Below are 17,498 nucleotides of genomic sequence, written 5' to 3'. Positions count from 1 at the left end.
TACTTCGCGAACTACGCCCACCCCTAGAGAATAGAAAAGAAAATGCAGTTTTATGAAGTGTGTTTGCCTAATCCAGCAAGCACTTTTGTTTTATTTTTTTATTTGCTTCTTTTATTGGTAAAGTAAGTTTCAAGTGCATGAATGGTATGACTGAGAGAGCCAGGGTATAATAATTTGAAGTGTTTGCACCAGCGCTAATGTGGGACGAGAGTTATAGCAAAGATATGAAAGGGGTAGCGATAATAAATATGTGAAAGGGCAATAGTGACCCCAAAATAAGCCACCTATTTATAAAACTGACATGGAAGAAATTCAAAAGGTTAACTTCTGAAATTGTAGCCGATGTTAAAAAGTTTCTCGTTGTTGGCAGGATTTGAACATGCGCGGGGGGACCCCAATGGATTTCTAGTCCATCGCCTTAACCACTCAGCCACAACAACTGACTGTAAGTTTTGTGCAAATAATCTGTATGCAAGTTTTCAAGGTGTCCCACAGCAAATTCCTGATATTCTGCAATGCACTTTTTAAAAATAATGTCTTTTTCAGCAGGCACATTCTCTCCTAAAAACAAAAATAAGGCTACATCTCATAATCATGTGTGTTTAAATAATTTGTCGTTAGATTGTTTAAATATTTTAAAGGATCTGTTTTTAATAGACATTTTACAAAAACAACTGGTACATTTGGTAATTCTGTAAAAGAAAAACCCAACTGCCGTAACATTGCCAACCACAATGCCGTGACTCGGATTCGAACCGAGGTTGCTGCGGCCACAACGCAGAGTACTAACCACTATACGATCACGGCGAGCTACTTGGGCTCAATAACATACAGTGACATGGAGAATTTATAATTCAAAACACTCAGGGAACTCCTGTGATAGGCTGAATGTGTTCATTGCTTCCTCATTCCTTATACAAAGGCTTTGTCTCCTCAGTGGTTGATAGGCTGAAACCGTTTCCTGGCCGCCTGCTTGTGAACTGCCAGAAGTCAAAGATCAAACATACACTTGTGGGCCTGTGATGGGACACCAATGCAGAGAAACACAAATGGCGCAGATCTTCTATTCTGTCTATTAGACCTGCATCTCCCCTGAACCTCCTCAAGCCATCTGTATGTGAAGCAAGAAAAAGTTAAGGAGCGGTCCATCTACACTTTTTTAGGGAGGATGCTGCTGTGAACTCCTCCCAGCTAATCACACAAACAGCAGTAAAGCAAGATAACTACACAGTTAGGGGGGACTGCATGGTTAGGTTTTTGAGGAATTATTGAAACTGACCTCAGTGACCCATGATCAGAGCTGTGGCTAATGACTGCTTGCCCAATTATGATGAAGCAAGCACCATGGCTCGTAGGGGCCCCACAACACGCTTTTCTTAGCTCATTGAATTAAAGTATAAACTTTTGCCACGTGTAAGTGGTAAAGGCTTGTTAATTTGGTTGCTTTTCCAATTCACGTCTGACAACAAGATGAAGGAACATTGGGGCATCAGAAGCTTTGGAAAGTAGCCACCAACCTCAGAGAAAGAGAGAAAGAGGGAAAAGGCAGTATGAGGTGTGGAGAAAACAGCAGCAGGTACAAGGAGCACAAATGAGATTAATGGCGCCTAACTAGAGCACATAAAGGAACAGTTACAAATCTAAGAAAAGGGAAAGAAAGACTAGGAAAAAAACACGGAAAGAGCCTGTAGATAAAATTCTCTTCCTGGGACAGCAGGCTAAGAGAAATTACACAGGGAGCAGTTAAGCTTGTAATACGGGGAGAATAGAAAAGAAAATGCAGTTTTATGAAGTGTGTTTGCCTTATCCAGCAAGCACTTTTGTTTTATTTTTCTATTTGCTTCTTTTATTGGTAAAGTAAGTTTCAAGTGCATGAATGGTATGACTGAGAGAGCCAGGGTATAATAATTTGAAGTGTTTGCACCAGCGCTAATGTAGGACGAGAGTTATAGCAAAGATATGAAAGGGGTAGCGATAATAAAATAAATATGTGAAAGGGCAATAGTGACACCAAAATATGCCACCTATTTATAAAACTGACATGGAAGAAATTCTAAAGGTTAACTTCTGAAATTGTAGCCGATGTTAAAAAGTTTCTCATTGTTGGCAGGATTCGAACCTGCGCGGGGAGACCCAAATGGATTTATAGTCCATCGCCTTAACCACTCGGCCACAACAACTGACTGTAAGTCTTGTGCAAATAATCTGCATGAAAGTTTTCAAGGTGTGCCACAGCAAATTCCTGATATCCTGCAATGCACTTTTTAAAAATAATGTTTTTTTCAGCAGGCACATTCTCTCCTAAAAACAAAAATAAGGCTACATCTTATAATCATGTGTGTTTAAATAATTTGTCATTAGATCGTTTAAATATTTTAAAGGATCTGTTTTTAATAGACATTTTACAAAAACAACTGGTACATTTGGTAATTCTGTAAAAGAAAAACCCAACTGCCGTGACATTGCCAACCACAATGCCGTGACTCGGATTCGAACCGAGGTTGCTGCAGCCACAACGCAGAGTACTAACCACTATACGATCACGGCGAGCTACTTGGGCTCAATAACATACAGTGACATGGAGAATTTATAATTCGAAACACTCAGGGAACTCCAGTGATAGGCTGAATGTGTTCATTGCTTCCTCATTCCTTATACAAAGGCTTTGTCTCCTCAGTGGTTGATAGGCTGAAACCGTTTCCTGGTTGCCTGCTTGTGAACTGCCAGAAGTCAAAGATCACACATACACTTGTTGGCCTGTGATGGGACACCAATGCAGAGAAACACACCTGGCGCAGATCTTCTATTCTGTCTATTAGACCTGCATCTCCCCTGTACCTCCTCAAGCCATCTGTATGTGAAGCAAGAAAAAGTTAAGGAGCGGTCCATCTACACTTTTATAGGGAGGCTGCTGCCGTGAGCTCCTCCCAGCTAATCACACAAACAGCAGTAAAGCAAGATAACTACACAGTTAGGGGGGACTGCATGGTTAGGTTTTTGAGGAATTATTGAAACTGACCTCAGTGACCCATGATCAGAGCTGTGGCTAATGACTGCGTGCCTAATTATGATGAAGCAAGCACCATGGCTCGTAGGGGCCCCACAACACGCTTTTCTTAGCTCAATTAAAGTATAAACCTCTGCCATATATGAGTGGTAAAGGCTTGTTAATTTGGTTGCTTTTCCAATTCACGTCTGACAACAAGATGAAGGAACATTGGGGCATCAGAAGCTTTGGAAAGTAGCCACCAACCTCAGAGAAAGAGAGAAAGAGGGAAAAGGCAGTATGAGGTGTGGAGAAAACAGCAGCAGGTACAAGGAGCTCAAATGAGATTAATGGCGCCTAAATAGAGCACGTAAAGGAACAGTTACAAATCTAAGAAAAAGGAAAGAAAGACTAGGAAAAAAACACGGAAAGGGCCTGTAGATAAAATTCTCTTCCTGGGACAGCAGGCTAAGAGAAATTACACAGGGAGCAGTTAAGCTTGTAACACGGGGAGAATAGAAAAGAAAATGCAGTTTTATGAAGTGTGTTTGCCTTATCCAGCAAGCACTTTTGTTTTATTTTTCTATTTGCTTCTTTTATTGGTAAAGTAAGTTTCAAGTGCATGAATGGTATGACTGAGAGAGCCAGGGTATAATAATTTGAAGTGTTTGCACCAGCGCTAATGTAGGACGAGAGTTATAGCAAAGATATGAAAGGGGTAGCGATAATAAATATGTGAAAGGGCAATAGTGACACCAAAATAAGCCACCTATTTATAAAACTGACATGGAAGAAATTCTAAAGGTTAGCTTCTGAAATTGTAGCCGATATTAAAAAATTTCTCGTCGTTGGCAGGATTCGAACCTGCGCGGGGGGACCCCAATGGATTTCTAGTCCAGCGCCTTAACCACTCGGCCACAACAACTGACTGCAAATTTTGTGCAAATAATCTGTATGAAAGTTGTCAAGGTGTCCCACAGAAAATTCCTGATATCCTGCAATGCACTTTTTAAAAATAATGTTTGTTTCAGCAGGCACATTCTCTCCTAAAAACAAAAATAAGGCTACATCTTATAATCATGTGTGTTTAAATAATTTGTCGTTAGATTGTTTAAATATTTTAAAGGATCTGTTTTTAATAGACATTTTACAAAAACAACTGGTACATTTGGTAATTCTGTAAAAGAAAAACCCAACTGCCGTGACATTGCCAACCACAATGCTGTGACTCGGATTCGAACCGAGGTTGCTGCGGCCACAACGCAGAGTACTAACCACTATACAATCACGGCGAGCTACTTGGGCTCAATAACATACAGTGACATGGAGAATTTATAATTCGAAACACTCAGGGAACTCCTGTGATAGGCTGAATGTGTTCATTGCTTCCTCATTCCTTATACAAAGGCTTTGTCTCCTCAGTGGTTGATAGGCTGAAACCGTTTCCTGGCCGCCTGCTTGTGAACTGCCAGAAGTCAAAGATCACACATACACTTGTGGGCCTGTGATGGGACACCAATGCAGAGAAACACACCTGGCGCAGATCTTCTATTCTGTCTATTAGACCTGCATCTCCCCTGTACCTCCTCAAGCCATATGTATGTGAAGCAAGAAAAAGTTAAGGAGCGGTCCTTCTACACTTTTATAGGGAGGATGCTGCCGTGAGCTCCTCCCAGCTAATCACACAAACAGCAGTAAAGCAAGATAACTACACAGTTAGGGGGGACTGCATGGATAGGTTTTTGAGGAATTATTGAAACTGACCTCAGTGACCCATGATCAGAGCTGTGGCTAATGACTGCGTGCCCAATTATGATGAAGCAAGCACCATGGCTCGTAGGGGCCCCACAACACGCTTTTCTTAGCTCATTGAATTAAAGTATAAACCTCTGCCATGTATGAGTGGTAAAGGCTTGTTAATTTGGTTGCTTTTCCAATTCACGTCTGACAACAAGATGAAGGAACATTGGGGCATCAGAAGCTTTGGAAAGTAGCCACCAACCTCAGAGAAAGAGAGAAAGAGGGAAAAGGCAGTATGAGGTGTGGAGAAAACAGCAGCAGGTACAAGGAGCTCAAATGAGATTAATGGCGCCTAAATAGAGCACGTAAAGGAACAGTTACAAATCTAAGAAAAGGGAAAGAAAGACTAGGAAAAAAACACGGAAAGAGCCTGTAGATAAAATTCTCTTCCTGGGACAGCAGGCTAAGAGAAATTACACAGGGAGCAGTTAAGCTTGTAATACGGGGAGAATATAAAAGAAAATGCAGTTTTATGAAGTGTGTTTGCCTTATCCAGCAAGCACTTTTGTTTTATTTTTCTATTTGCTTCTTTTATTGGTAAAGTAAGTTTCAAGTGCATGAATGGTATGACTGAGAGAGCCAGGGTATAATAATTTGAAGTGTTTGCACCAGCGCTAATGTAGGACGAGAGTTATAGCAAAGATATGAAAGGGGTAGCGATAATAAAATAAATATGTGAAAGGGCAATAGTGACACCAAACTATGCCACCTATTTATAAAACTGACATGGAAGAAATTCTAAAGGTTAACTTCTGAAATTGTAGCCGATGTTAAAAAGTTTCTCATTGTTGGCAGGATTCGAACCTGCGCGGGGAGACCCAAATGGATTTCTAGTCCATCGCCTTAACCACTCGGCCACAACAACTGACTGTAAGTCTTGTGCAAATAATCTGCATGAAAGTTTTCAAGGTGTGCCACAGCAAATTCCTGATATCCTGCAATGCACTTTTTAAAAATAATGCTTTTTTCAGCAGGCACATTCTCTCCTAAAAACAAAAATAAGGCTACATCTTATGTGTGTTTAAATAATTTGTCGTTAGATCGTTTAAATATTTTAAAGGAACTGTTTTTAATAGACATTTTACAAAAACAACTGGTACATTTGGTAATTCTGTAAAAGAAAAACCCAACTGCCGTGACATTGCCAACCACAATGCCGTGACTCGGATTCGAACCGAGGTTGCTGCAGCCACAACGCAGAGTACTAACCACTATACGATCACGGCGAGCTACTTGGGCTCAATAACATACAGTGACATGGAGAATTTATAATTCGAAACACTCAGGGAACTCCAGTGATAGGCTGAATGTGTTCATTGCTTCCTCATTCCTTATACAAAGGCTTTGTCTCCTCAGTGGTTGATAGGCTGAAACCGTTTCCTGGTTGCCTGCTTGTGAACTGCCAGAAGTCAAAGATCACACATACACTTGTTGGCCTGTGATGGGACACCAATGCAGAGAAACACACCTGGCGCAGATCTTCTATTCTGTCTATTAGACCTGCATCTCCCCTGTACCTCCTCAAGCCATCTGTATGTGAAGCAAGAAAAAGTTAAGGAGCGGTCCATCTACACTTTTATAGGGAGGATGCTGCCGTGAGCTCCTCCCAGCTAATCACACAAACAGCAGTAAAGCAAGATAACTACACAGTTAGGGGGGACTGCATGGTTAGGTTTTTGAGGAATTATTGAAACTGACCTCAGAGACCCATGATCAGAGCTGTGGCTAATGACTGCGTGCCTAATTATGATGAAGCAAGCACCAAGGCTCGTAGGGGCCCCACAACACGCTTTTCTTAGCTCAATTAAAGTATAAACCTCTGCCATGTATGAGTGGTAAGGGCTTGTTAATTTGGTTGCTTTTCCAATTCACGTCTGACAACGAGATGAAGGAACATTGGGGCATCAGACGCTTTGGAAAGTAGCCACCAACCTCAGAGAAAGAGAGAAAGAGGGAAAAGGCAGTATGAGGTGTGGATAAAACAGCAGCAGGTACAAGGAGCTCAAATGAGATTAATGGCGCCTAAATAGAGCACGTAAAGGAACAGTTACAAATCTAAGAAAAGGGAAAGAAAGACTAGGAAAAAAACACGGAAAGAGCCTGTAGATAAAATTCTCTTCCTGGGACAGCAGGCTAAGAGAAATTACACAGGGAGCCGTTAAGCTTGTAACACAGGGAGAATAGTAGGCCTGGGCGAAGCACTACGCTCCGCTCGCGGAGTTTGCGAAGTTTTTGCAACTTCGCACTACGCGAGCGGCACGTAGTACAGTGCGAACATGCGTAGTGCAGCGTAGCGTAGTGCAGCGCTCATTTTTTGCTTGTTCGCGGTCCTGAAAGTCATGTTCGCGACAACGAGCAAGCAAAATGACATCCCGGCGAGATTCTTGCTTGTTCGCGGTCCTGAACGTCATGTTCGCGACCACGAGCAAGCAACGCTCAACGCGAGGAGGTCAGGTTTTTCATTGTGAGTGGTTGCGCATGCTCGCGACCGCTCTCAATGAGAAACTACCTGTTCGCGTTGAGAAAGCTGCCGCTCGAGTAATAATCTCCTCGAGCAGCAGAAAACTACAGCTCGCACTGTGCAAGATGCCGTTTTCAATGCTTGCACAGTGCCGGATGCTTGTTCGCACTGTGCAATCATTGAAAACACATCTTGCACAGTGCGAACATGCTACTACGCAGCTCGCGTAGTGCTACGTGAAGTTCGCGTAGTGCTAAGTGCACTTCGCGTAGCTTCGCGTAGCACTACTTCGCGAACTACGCCCACCCCTAGAGAATAGAAAAGAAAATGCAGTTTTATGAAGTGTGTTTGCCTAATCCAGCAAGCACTTTTGTTTTATTTTTCTATTTGCTTCTTTTATTGGTAAAGTAAGTTTCAAGTGCATGAATGGTATGACTGAGAGAGCCAGGGTATAATAATTTGAAGTGTTTGCACCAGCGCTAATGTGGGACGAGAGTTATAGCAAAGATATGAAAGGGGTAGCGATAATAAATATGTGAAAGGGCAATAGTGACCCCAAAATAAGCCACCTATTTATAAAACTGACATGGAAGAAATTCAAAAGGTTAACTTCTGAAATTGTAGCCGATGTTAAAAAGTTTCTCGTTGTTGGCAGGATTTGAACATGCGCGGGGGGACCCCAATGGATTTCTAGTCCATCGCCTTAACCACTCAGCCACAACAACTGACTGTAAGTTTTGTGCAAATAATCTGTATGCAAGTTTTCAAGGTGTCCCACAGCAAATTCCTGATATTCTGCAATGCACTTTTTAAAAATAATGTCTTTTTCAGCAGGCACATTCTCTCCTAAAAACAAAAATAAGGCTACATCTCATAATCATGTGTGTTTAAATAATTTGTCGTTAGATTGTTTAAATATTTTAAAGGATCTGTTTTTAATAGACATTTTACAAAAACAACTGGTACATTTGGTAATTCTGTAAAAGAAAAACCCAACTGCCGTAACATTGCCAACCACAATGCCGTGACTCGGATTCGAACCGAGGTTGCTGCGGCCACAACGCAGAGTACTAACCACTATACGATCACGGCGAGCTACTTGGGCTCAATAACATACAGTGACATGGAGAATTTATAATTCAAAACACTCAGGGAACTCCTGTGATAGGCTGAATGTGTTCATTGCTTCCTCATTCCTTATACAAAGGCTTTGTCTCCTCAGTGGTTGATAGGCTGAAACCGTTTCCTGGCCGCCTGCTTGTGAACTGCCAGAAGTCAAAGATCAAACATACACTTGTGGGCCTGTGATGGGACACCAATGCAGAGAAACACAAATGGCGCAGATCTTCTATTCTGTCTATTAGACCTGCATCTCCCCTGAACCTCCTCAAGCCATCTGTATGTGAAGCAAGAAAAAGTTAAGGAGCGGTCCATCTACACTTTTTTAGGGAGGATGCTGCTGTGAGCTCCTCCCAGCTAATCACACAAACAGCAGTAAAGCAAGATAACTACACAGTTAGGGGGGACTGCATGGTTAGGTTTTTGAGGAATTATTGAAACTGACCTCAGTGACCCATGATCAGAGCTGTGGCTAATGACTGCTTGCCCAATTATGATGAAGCAAGCACCATGGCTCGTAGGGGCCCCACAACACGCTTTTCTTAGCTCATTGAATTAAAGTATAAACTTTTGCCACGTGTAAGTGGTAAAGGCTTGTTAATTTGGTTGCTTTTCCAATTCACGTCTGACAACAAGATGAAGGAACATTGGGGCATCAGAAGCTTTGGAAAGTAGCCACCAACCTCAGAGAAAGAGAGAAAGAGGGAAAAGGCAGTATGAGGTGTGGAGAAAACAGCAGCAGGTACAAGGAGCACAAATGAGATTAATGGCGCCTAAATAGAGCACATAAAGGAACAGTTACAAATCTAAGAAAAGGGAAAGAAAGACTAGGAAAAAAACACGGAAAGAGCCTGTAGATAAAATTCTCTTCCTGGGACAGCAGGCTAAGAGAAATTACACAGGGAGCAGTTAAGCTTGTAATACGGGGAGAATAGAAAAGAAAATGCAGTTTTATGAAGTGTGTTTGCCTTATCCAGCAAGCACTTTTGTTTTATTTTTCTATTTGCTTCTTTTATTGGTAAAGTAAGTTTCAAGTGCATGAATGGTATGACTGAGAGAGCCAGGGTATAATAATTTGAAGTGTTTGCACCAGCGCTAATGTAGGACGAGAGTTATAGCAAAGATATGAAAGGGGTAGCGATAATAAAATAAATATGTGAAAGGGCAATAGTGACACCAAAATATGCCACCTATTTATAAAACTGACATGGAAGAAATTCTAAAGGTTAACTTCTGAAATTGTAGCCGATGTTAAAAAGTTTCTCATTGTTGGCAGGATTCGAACCTGCGCGGGGAGACCCAAATGGATTTATAGTCCATCGCCTTAACCACTCGGCCACAACAACTGACTGTAAGTCTTGTGCAAATAATCTGCATGAAAGTTTTCAAGGTGTGCCACAGCAAATTCCTGATATCCTGCAATGCACTTTTTAAAAATAATGTTTTTTTCAGCAGGCACATTCTCTCCTAAAAACAAAAATAAGGCTACATCTTATAATCATGTGTGTTTAAATAATTTGTCATTAGATCGTTTAAATATTTTAAAGGATCTGTTTTTAATAGACATTTTACAAAAACAACTGGTACATTTGGTAATTCTGTAAAAGAAAAACCCAACTGCCGTGACATTGCCAACCACAATGCCGTGACTCGGATTCGAACCGAGGTTGCTGCAGCCACAACGCAGAGTACTAACCACTATACGATCACGGCGAGCTACTTGGGCTCAATAACATACAGTGACATGGAGAATTTATAATTCGAAACACTCAGGGAACTCCAGTGATAGGCTGAATGTGTTCATTGCTTCCTCATTCCTTATACAAAGGCTTTGTCTCCTCAGTGGTTGATAGGCTGAAACCGTTTCCTGGTTGCCTGCTTGTGAACTGCCAGAAGTCAAAGATCACACATACACTTGTTGGCCTGTGATGGGACACCAATGCAGAGAAACACACCTGGCGCAGATCTTCTATTCTGTCTATTAGACCTGCATCTCCCCTGTACCTCCTCAAGCCATCTGTATGTGAAGCAAGAAAAAGTTAAGGAGCGGTCCATCTACACTTTTATAGGGAGGATGCTGCCGTGAGCTCCTCCCAGCTAATCACACAAACAGCAGTAAAGCAAGATAACTACACAGTTAGGGGGGACTGCATGGTTAGGTTTTTGAGGAATTATTGAAACTGACCTCAGTGACCCATGATCAGAGCTGTGGCTAATGACTGCGTGCCTAATTATGATGAAGCAAGCACCAAGGCTCGTAGGGGCCCCACAACACGCTTTTCTTAGCTCAATTAAAGTATAAACCTCTGCCATGTATGAGTGGTAAGGGCTTGTTAATTTGGTTGCTTTTCCAATTCACGTCTGACAACGAGATGAAGGAACATTGGGGCATCAGACGCTTTGGAAAGTAGCCACCAACCTCAGAGAAAGAGAGAAAGAGGGAAAAGGCAGTATGAGGTGTGGATAAAACAGCAGCAGGTACAAGGAGCTCAAATGAGATTAATGGCGCCTAAATAGAGCACGTAAAGGAACAGTTAAAAATCTAAGAAAAGGGAAAGAAAGACTAGGAAAAAAACACGGAAAGAGCCTGTAGATAAAATTCTCTTCCTGGGACAGCAGGCTAAGAGAAATTACACAGGGAGCCGTTAAGCTTGTAACACGGGGAGAATAGTAGGCCTGGGCGAAGCACTACGCTCCGCTCGCGGAGTTTGCGAAGTTTTTGCAACTTCGCACTACGCGAGCGGCACGTAGTATAGTGCGAACATGCGTAGTGCAGCGTAGCGTAGTGCAGCGCTCATTTTTTGCTTGTTCGCGGTCCTGAACTTCATGTTCGCGACCACGAGCAAGCAAAATGACATCCCGGCGAGATTCTTGCTTGTTCGCGGTCCTGAACGTCATGTTCGCGACCACGAGCAAGCAACGCTCAACGCGAGGAGGTCAGGTTTTTCATTGTGAGTGGTTGCGCATGCTCGCGACCGCTCTCAATGAGAAACTACCTGTTCGCGTTGAGAAAGCTGCCGCTCGAGTAATAATCTCCTCGAGCAGCAGAAAACTACAGCTCGCACTGTGCAAGATGCCGTTTTCAATGCTTGCACAGTGCCGGATGCTTGTTCGCACTGTGCAATCATTGAAAACACATCTTGCACAGTGCGAACATGCTACTACGCAGCTCGCGTAGTGCTACGTGAAGTTCGCGTAGTGCGAAGTGCACTTCGCGTAGCTTCGCGTAGCACTACTTCGCGAACTACGCCCACCCCTAGAGAATAGAAAAGAAAATGCAGTTTTATGAAGTGTGTTTGCCTAATCCAGCAAGCACTTTTGTTTTATTTTTCTATTTGCTTCTTTTATTGGTAAAGTAAGTTTCAAGTGCATGAATGGTATGACTGAGAGAGCCAGGGTATAATAATTTGAAGTGTTTGCACCAGCGCTAATGTAGGACGAGAGTTATAGCAAAGATATGAAAGGGGTAGCGATAATAAATATGTGAAAGGGCAATAGTGACCCCAAAATAAGCCACCTATTTATAAAACTGACATGGAAGAAATTCAAAAGGTTAACTTCTGAAATTGTAGCCGATGTTAAAAAGTTTCTCGTTGTTGGCAGGATTTGAACCTGCGCGGGGGGACCCCAATGGATTTCTAGTCCATCGCCTTAACCACTCAGCCACAACAACTGACTGTAAGTTTTGTGCAAATAATCTGTATGCAAGTTTTCAAGGTGTCCCACAGCAAATTCCTGATATTCTGCAATGCACTTTTTAAAAATAATGTTTTTTTCAGCAGGCACATTCTCTCCTAAAAACAAAAATAAGGCTACATCTCATAATCATGTGTGTTTAAATAATTTGTCGTTAGATTGTTTAAATATTTTAAAGGATCTGTTTTTAATAGACATTTTACAAAAACAACTGGTACATTTGGTAATTCTGTAAAAGAAAAACCCAACTGCCGTGACATTGCCAACCACAATGCCGTGACTCGGATTCGAACCGAGGTTGCTGCGGCGACAACGCAGAGTACTAACCACTATACGATCACGGCGAGCTACTTGGGCTCAATAACATACAGTGACATGGAGAATTTATAATTCAAAACACTCAGGGAACTCCTGTGATAGGCTGAATGTGTTCATTGCTTCCTCATTCCTTATACAAAGGCTTTGTCTCCTCAGTGGTTGATAGGCTGAAACCGTTTCCTGGCCGCCTGCTTGTGAACTGCCAGAAGTCAAAGATCAAACATACACTTGTGGGCCTGTGATGGGACACCAATGCAGAGAAACACAAATGGCGCAGATCTTCTATTCTGTCTATTAGACCTGCATCTCCCCTGAACCTCCTCAAGCCATCTGTATGTGAAGCAAGAAAAAGTTAAGGAGCGGTCCATCTACACTTTTTTAGGGAGGATGCTGCTGTGAGCTCCTCCCAGCTAATCACACAAACAGCAGTAAAGCAAGATAACTACACAGTTAGGGGGGACTGCATGGTTAGGTTTTTGAGGAATTATTGAAACTGACCTCAGTGACCCATGATCAGAGCTGTGGCTAATGACTGCGTGCCCAATTATGATGAAGCAAGCACCATGGCTCGTAGGGGCCCCACAACACGCTTTTTTTAGCTCATTGAATTAAAGTATAAACTTTTGCCACGTGTAAGTGGTAAAGGCTTGTTAATTTGGTTGCTTTTCCAATTCACGTCTGACAACAAGATGAAGGAACATTGGGGCATCAGAAGCTTTGGAAAGTAGCCACCAACCTCAGAGAAAGAGAGAAAGAGGGAAAAGGCAGTATGAGGTGTGGAGAAAACAGCAGCAGGTACAAGGAGCACAAATGAGATTAATGGCGCCTAAATAGAGCACGTAAAGGAACAGTTACAAATCTAAGAAAAGGGAAAGAAAGACTAGGAAAAAAACACGGAAAGAGCCTGTAGATAAAATTCTCTTCCTGGGACAGCAGGCTAAGAGAAATTACACAGGGAGCAGTTAAGCTTGTAACACGGGGAGAATAGAAAAGAAAATGCAGTTTTATGAAGTGTGTTTGCCTAATCCAGCAAGCACTTTTTTTTTTTTTTTTATTTGCTTCTTTTATTGGTAAAGTAAGTTTCAAGTGCATGAATGGTATGACTGAGAGAGCCAGGGTATAATAATTTGAAGTGTTTGCACTAGCGCTAATGTAGGACGAGAGTTATAGCAAAGATATGAAAGGGGTAGCGATAATAAATATGTGAAAGGGCAATAGTGACACCAAAATAAGCCGCCTATTAATAAAACTGACATGGAAGAAATTCTAAAGGTTAACTTTTGAAATTGTAGCCGATGTTAAAAAGTTTCTCGTTGTTGGCAGAACTCAAAGCTGCGCGGGGAGACCCCAATGGATTTTTGGTTCATCGCCTTAACCACTCGGCCACAACAACTGACTGTAAGTTTTTTGCAAATAATCTGTATGAAAGTTTTCAAGGTGTCCCACAGCAAATTCCTGGTATTCTGCAATGCACTTTTTAAAAATAATGTTTTTTTCAGCAGGCACATTCTCTCCTAAAAACAAAAATTGCATGAGTATATCTCTAGTTTGGAAAAGGATAGGCTTTCATGCATACTCTGATGTGGCACTCAAGTTTTTGGGACCCTATTGCACTCTGTTTTCGTGCTGCTTTTAGTCTTTGGCCCATATTACAGAAGTCTACCATCTTTGAGTATTTGAGGCTCCTTTGTAAGTGCTTTATCTTTTTTACTTGAAGAGCTATATAATAAAGGGGTCAGGGAAAGATTGCATTTATGGAAGATAAAAGAAGGCACACTTGTCCCACCAAATGCCGTAGAGAAACCTGATGTTTTACTCATGTTATCCTTAGTTTGTTTTTGTTAGACCTTGCATTCTTAAGGTGGCCTCAACCCTACCTTATTGCTTTTCACCTACGCATTTTGCTGTATCTTTTTGTTGGCCTTAGTACTCTGATCACTTTATCGCTACTAATTAGTGCTGAAGTGCACATGCTTCTTCCCTAATCACGTGTGTAATTGGAGTATACCTGACTGACAGATTTAATTGACTTGAAAGCCCCTTGTAAAGTGGAATACCATATACCCAGGGACTGATTGTGCTGCCCAAAGAAGTAGCATTTCAAACCTGTCTCAAGCCTGCTACTGCAGTGCCTGTGCTGCAGTGTACTGCCACTTCGACTTGCCATTTAAAACTACTTGCCAAGCCTTAAACTCCAATTTTATTACATATAATTAACCCCTAAGGTAGGCCCTAGGTAGTCCTAGGGGCATCATGCTATGTAAGTAAAAGGTAAGACATGTACTGTGGTAGTTTGCATGTCCTGGTAGTACCAAGCAGTCTATTACATTTTTCACTACAGTGAGGTCTACCCCTCACATAGGTTAGCATTGGGTATTCCCTTATACTTTTTGGGGGGTAATTCCATATCAGAGAGGAGAAGCTTTATTTATTTATTGATAAATCCAATTTACTGGTGAGGTTGGATTTAACTTTACTATTTTATAAATGCCATTTTTAGAGAGTGAGCATTTCTCTGCACTTACTGCTCTATTTGCCGGAAAACCTGTCTCCAATTGACGTCTGGATTGGGCTGCGAGACAGCTACATTTGTGCATTCCCTCTAGACAGCCACAACACAGGTCACTCAACTGCAACTGCATTCTGATTGGCATGGGGGAGAGCTCCATCCCCCCCACCGCAAATAGGTTCAAGAACGATAATTTATGTCTGTAGGTACAATATAGCTACATCTTATAATCATGTGTGTTTAAATAATTTGTCGTTAGATCGTTTAAATATTTTAAAGGATCTGTTTTTAATAGACATTTTACAAAAACAACTGGTACATTTGGTAATTCTGTAAAAGAAAAACCCAACTGCCGTGACATTGCCAACCACAATGCTGTGACTCGGATTCGAACCAAGGTTGCTGCGGCCACAACGCAGAGTAATAACCTCTATACGATCACAGCGAGCTACTTGGGCTCAATAACATACAGTGACATGGAGAATTTATAATTCGGAACATTCAGGGAACTCCTGTGATAGGCTGAATGTGTTCATTGCTTCCTCATTCCTTATACAAAGGCTTTGTCTCCTCAGTGGTTGATAGGCTGAATCCGTTTCCTGGCCGCCTGCTTGTGAACTGCCAGAAGTGAAAGATCACACATACACTTGTGGGCCTGTGATGGGACACCAATGCAGAGAAACACACCTGGCGCAGATCTTCTATTCTGTCTATTAGACCTGCATCTCCCCTGTACCTCCTCAAGCCATCTGTATGTGAAGCAAGAAAAAGTTAAGGTGCGGTCCATATACACTTTTATACGGAGGATGCTGCCATGAGCTCCTCCCAGCTAATCACACAAACAGCAGTAAAGCAAGATAACTACACAGTTAGGGGGGACTGCATGGTTAGGTTTTTGAGGAATTATTGAAACTGACCTCAGTGACCCATGATCAGAGCTGTGGCTAATGACTGCGTGCCTAATTATGATGAAGCAAGCACCATGGCTCGTAGGGGCCCCACAACACGCTTTTCTTAGCTCAATTAAAGTATAAACCTCTGCCATGTATGAGTGGTAAGGGCTTGTTAATTTGGTTGCTTTTCCAATTCACGTCTGACAACAAGATGAAGGAACATTGGGGCATCAGACGCTTTGGAAAGTAGCCACCAACCTCAGAGAAAGAGAGAAAGAGGGAAAAGGCAGTATGAGGTGTGGAGAAAACAGCAGCAGGTACAAGGAGCTCAAATGAGATTAATGGCGCCTAAATAGAGCACGTAAAGGAACAGTTACAAATCTAAGAAAAGGGAAAGAAAGACTAGGAAAAAAACACGGAAAGAGCCTGTAGATAAAATTCTCTTCCTGGGACAGCAGGCTAAGAGAAATTACACAGGGAGCCGTTAAGCTTGTAACACGGGGAGAATAGACAAGAAAATGCAGTTTTATGAAGTGTGTTTGCCTAATCCAGCAAGCACTTTTGTTTTATTTTTCTATTTGCTTCTTTTATTGGTAAAGTAAGTTTCAAGTGCATGAATGGTATGACTGAGAGAGCCAGGGTATAATAATTTGAAGTGTTTGCACCAGCGCTAATGTAGGACGAGAGTTATAGCAAAGATATGAAAGGGGTAGCGATAATAAATATGTGAAAGGGCAATAGTGACCCCAAAATAAGCCAGCTATTTATAAAACTGACATGGAAGAAATTCAAAAGGTTAACTTCTGAAATTGTAGCCGATGTTAAAAAGTTTCTCGTTGTTGGCAGGATTTGAACCTGCGCGGGGGGACACCAATGGATTTCTAGTCCATCGCCTTAACCACTCAGCCACAACAACTGACTGTAAGTTTTGTGCAAATAATCTGTATGAAAGTTTTCAAGGTGTCCCACAGCAAATTCCTGATATTCTGCAATGCACTTTTTAAAAATAATGTTTTTTTCAGCAGCCACATTCTCTCCTAAAAACAAAAATAAGGCTACATCTCATAATCATGTGTGTTTAAATAATTTGTCGTTAGATTGTTTAAATATTTTAAAGGATCTGTTTTTAATAGACATTTTACAAAAACAACTGGTACATTTGGTAATTCTGTAAAAGAAAAACCCAACTGCTGTGACATTGCCAACCACAATGCCTTGACTCGGATTCAAACCGAGGTTGCTGCGGCCACAACGCAGAGTACTAGCCACTATACGATCACGGCGAGCTACTTGGGCTCAATAACATACAGTGACATGGAGAATTTATAATTCAAAACACTCAGGGAACTCCTGTGATAGGCTGAATGTGTTCATTGCTTCCTCATTCCTTATACAAAGGCTTTGTCTCCTCAGTGGTTGATAGGCTGAAACCGTTTCCTGGCCGCCTGCTTGTGAACTGCCAGAAGTCAAAGATCAAACATACACTTGTGGGCCTGTGATGGGACACCAATGCAGAGAAACACAAATGGCGCAGATCTTCTATTCTGTCTATTAGACCTGCATCTCCCCTGAACCTCCTCAAGCCATCTGTATGTGAAGCAAGAAAAAGTTAAGGAGCGGTCCATCTACACTTTTTTAGGGAGGATGCTGCTGTGAGCTCCTCCCAGCGAATCACACAAACAGCAGTAAAGCAAGATAACTACACAGTTAGGGGGG

General features: G+C 41.9%; 15 non-coding genes across 15 annotated transcripts; all 15 read right to left on the bottom strand.

The window, feature by feature from the left end:
- Positions 1-358: 358 nt before the first annotated feature.
- TRNAS-AGA (transfer RNA serine (anticodon AGA)) lies at positions 359-440 on the bottom strand. The gene has a single exon. It is a non-coding gene; the product is annotated as a tRNA-Ser (tRNA).
- Positions 441-735: 295 nt separating this feature from the next.
- TRNAH-GUG (transfer RNA histidin (anticodon GUG)) lies at positions 736-807 on the bottom strand. Its single transcript has one exon. It is a non-coding gene; the product is annotated as a tRNA-His (tRNA).
- Positions 808-2,098: 1,291 nt separating this feature from the next.
- TRNAY-AUA (transfer RNA tyrosine (anticodon AUA)) lies at positions 2,099-2,180 on the bottom strand. The gene has a single exon. It is a non-coding gene; the product is annotated as a tRNA-Tyr (tRNA).
- Positions 2,181-2,475: 295 nt separating this feature from the next.
- Positions 2,476-2,547, bottom strand: TRNAH-GUG (transfer RNA histidin (anticodon GUG)). The gene has a single exon. It is a non-coding gene; the product is annotated as a tRNA-His (tRNA).
- Positions 2,548-3,829: 1,282 nt separating this feature from the next.
- Positions 3,830-3,911, bottom strand: TRNAS-AGA (transfer RNA serine (anticodon AGA)). Its single transcript has one exon. It is a non-coding gene; the product is annotated as a tRNA-Ser (tRNA).
- A 1,658-nt stretch (positions 3,912-5,569) lies between these two features.
- On the bottom strand, positions 5,570-5,651 carry TRNAS-AGA (transfer RNA serine (anticodon AGA)). Its single transcript has one exon. It is a non-coding gene; the product is annotated as a tRNA-Ser (tRNA).
- Positions 5,652-5,940: 289 nt separating this feature from the next.
- TRNAH-GUG (transfer RNA histidin (anticodon GUG)) lies at positions 5,941-6,012 on the bottom strand. Its single transcript has one exon. It is a non-coding gene; the product is annotated as a tRNA-His (tRNA).
- Positions 6,013-7,890: 1,878 nt separating this feature from the next.
- On the bottom strand, positions 7,891-7,972 carry TRNAS-AGA (transfer RNA serine (anticodon AGA)). The gene has a single exon. It is a non-coding gene; the product is annotated as a tRNA-Ser (tRNA).
- A 295-nt stretch (positions 7,973-8,267) lies between these two features.
- TRNAH-GUG (transfer RNA histidin (anticodon GUG)) lies at positions 8,268-8,339 on the bottom strand. Its single transcript has one exon. It is a non-coding gene; the product is annotated as a tRNA-His (tRNA).
- Positions 8,340-9,630: 1,291 nt separating this feature from the next.
- TRNAY-AUA (transfer RNA tyrosine (anticodon AUA)) lies at positions 9,631-9,712 on the bottom strand. Its single transcript has one exon. It is a non-coding gene; the product is annotated as a tRNA-Tyr (tRNA).
- Positions 9,713-10,007: 295 nt separating this feature from the next.
- Positions 10,008-10,079, bottom strand: TRNAH-GUG (transfer RNA histidin (anticodon GUG)). Its single transcript has one exon. It is a non-coding gene; the product is annotated as a tRNA-His (tRNA).
- A 1,878-nt stretch (positions 10,080-11,957) lies between these two features.
- Positions 11,958-12,039, bottom strand: TRNAS-AGA (transfer RNA serine (anticodon AGA)). Its single transcript has one exon. It is a non-coding gene; the product is annotated as a tRNA-Ser (tRNA).
- Positions 12,040-12,334: 295 nt separating this feature from the next.
- On the bottom strand, positions 12,335-12,406 carry TRNAD-GUC (transfer RNA aspartic acid (anticodon GUC)). The gene has a single exon. It is a non-coding gene; the product is annotated as a tRNA-Asp (tRNA).
- Positions 12,407-13,691: 1,285 nt separating this feature from the next.
- On the bottom strand, positions 13,692-13,773 carry TRNAF-AAA (transfer RNA phenylalanine (anticodon AAA)). Its single transcript has one exon. It is a non-coding gene; the product is annotated as a tRNA-Phe (tRNA).
- Positions 13,774-16,616: 2,843 nt separating this feature from the next.
- On the bottom strand, positions 16,617-16,698 carry TRNAS-AGA (transfer RNA serine (anticodon AGA)). The gene has a single exon. It is a non-coding gene; the product is annotated as a tRNA-Ser (tRNA).
- Between the last annotated feature and the right edge of the window lie 800 nt (positions 16,699-17,498).

This window comes from Lissotriton helveticus, chromosome 12 (genome assembly GCF_964261635.1).
Source record: "Lissotriton helveticus chromosome 12, aLisHel1.1, whole genome shotgun sequence".
In the NCBI taxonomy this organism is placed as follows: domain Eukaryota; kingdom Metazoa; phylum Chordata; class Amphibia; order Caudata; family Salamandridae; genus Lissotriton; species Lissotriton helveticus.
This window is presented reverse-complemented; position numbering and strand designations above follow the sequence as displayed.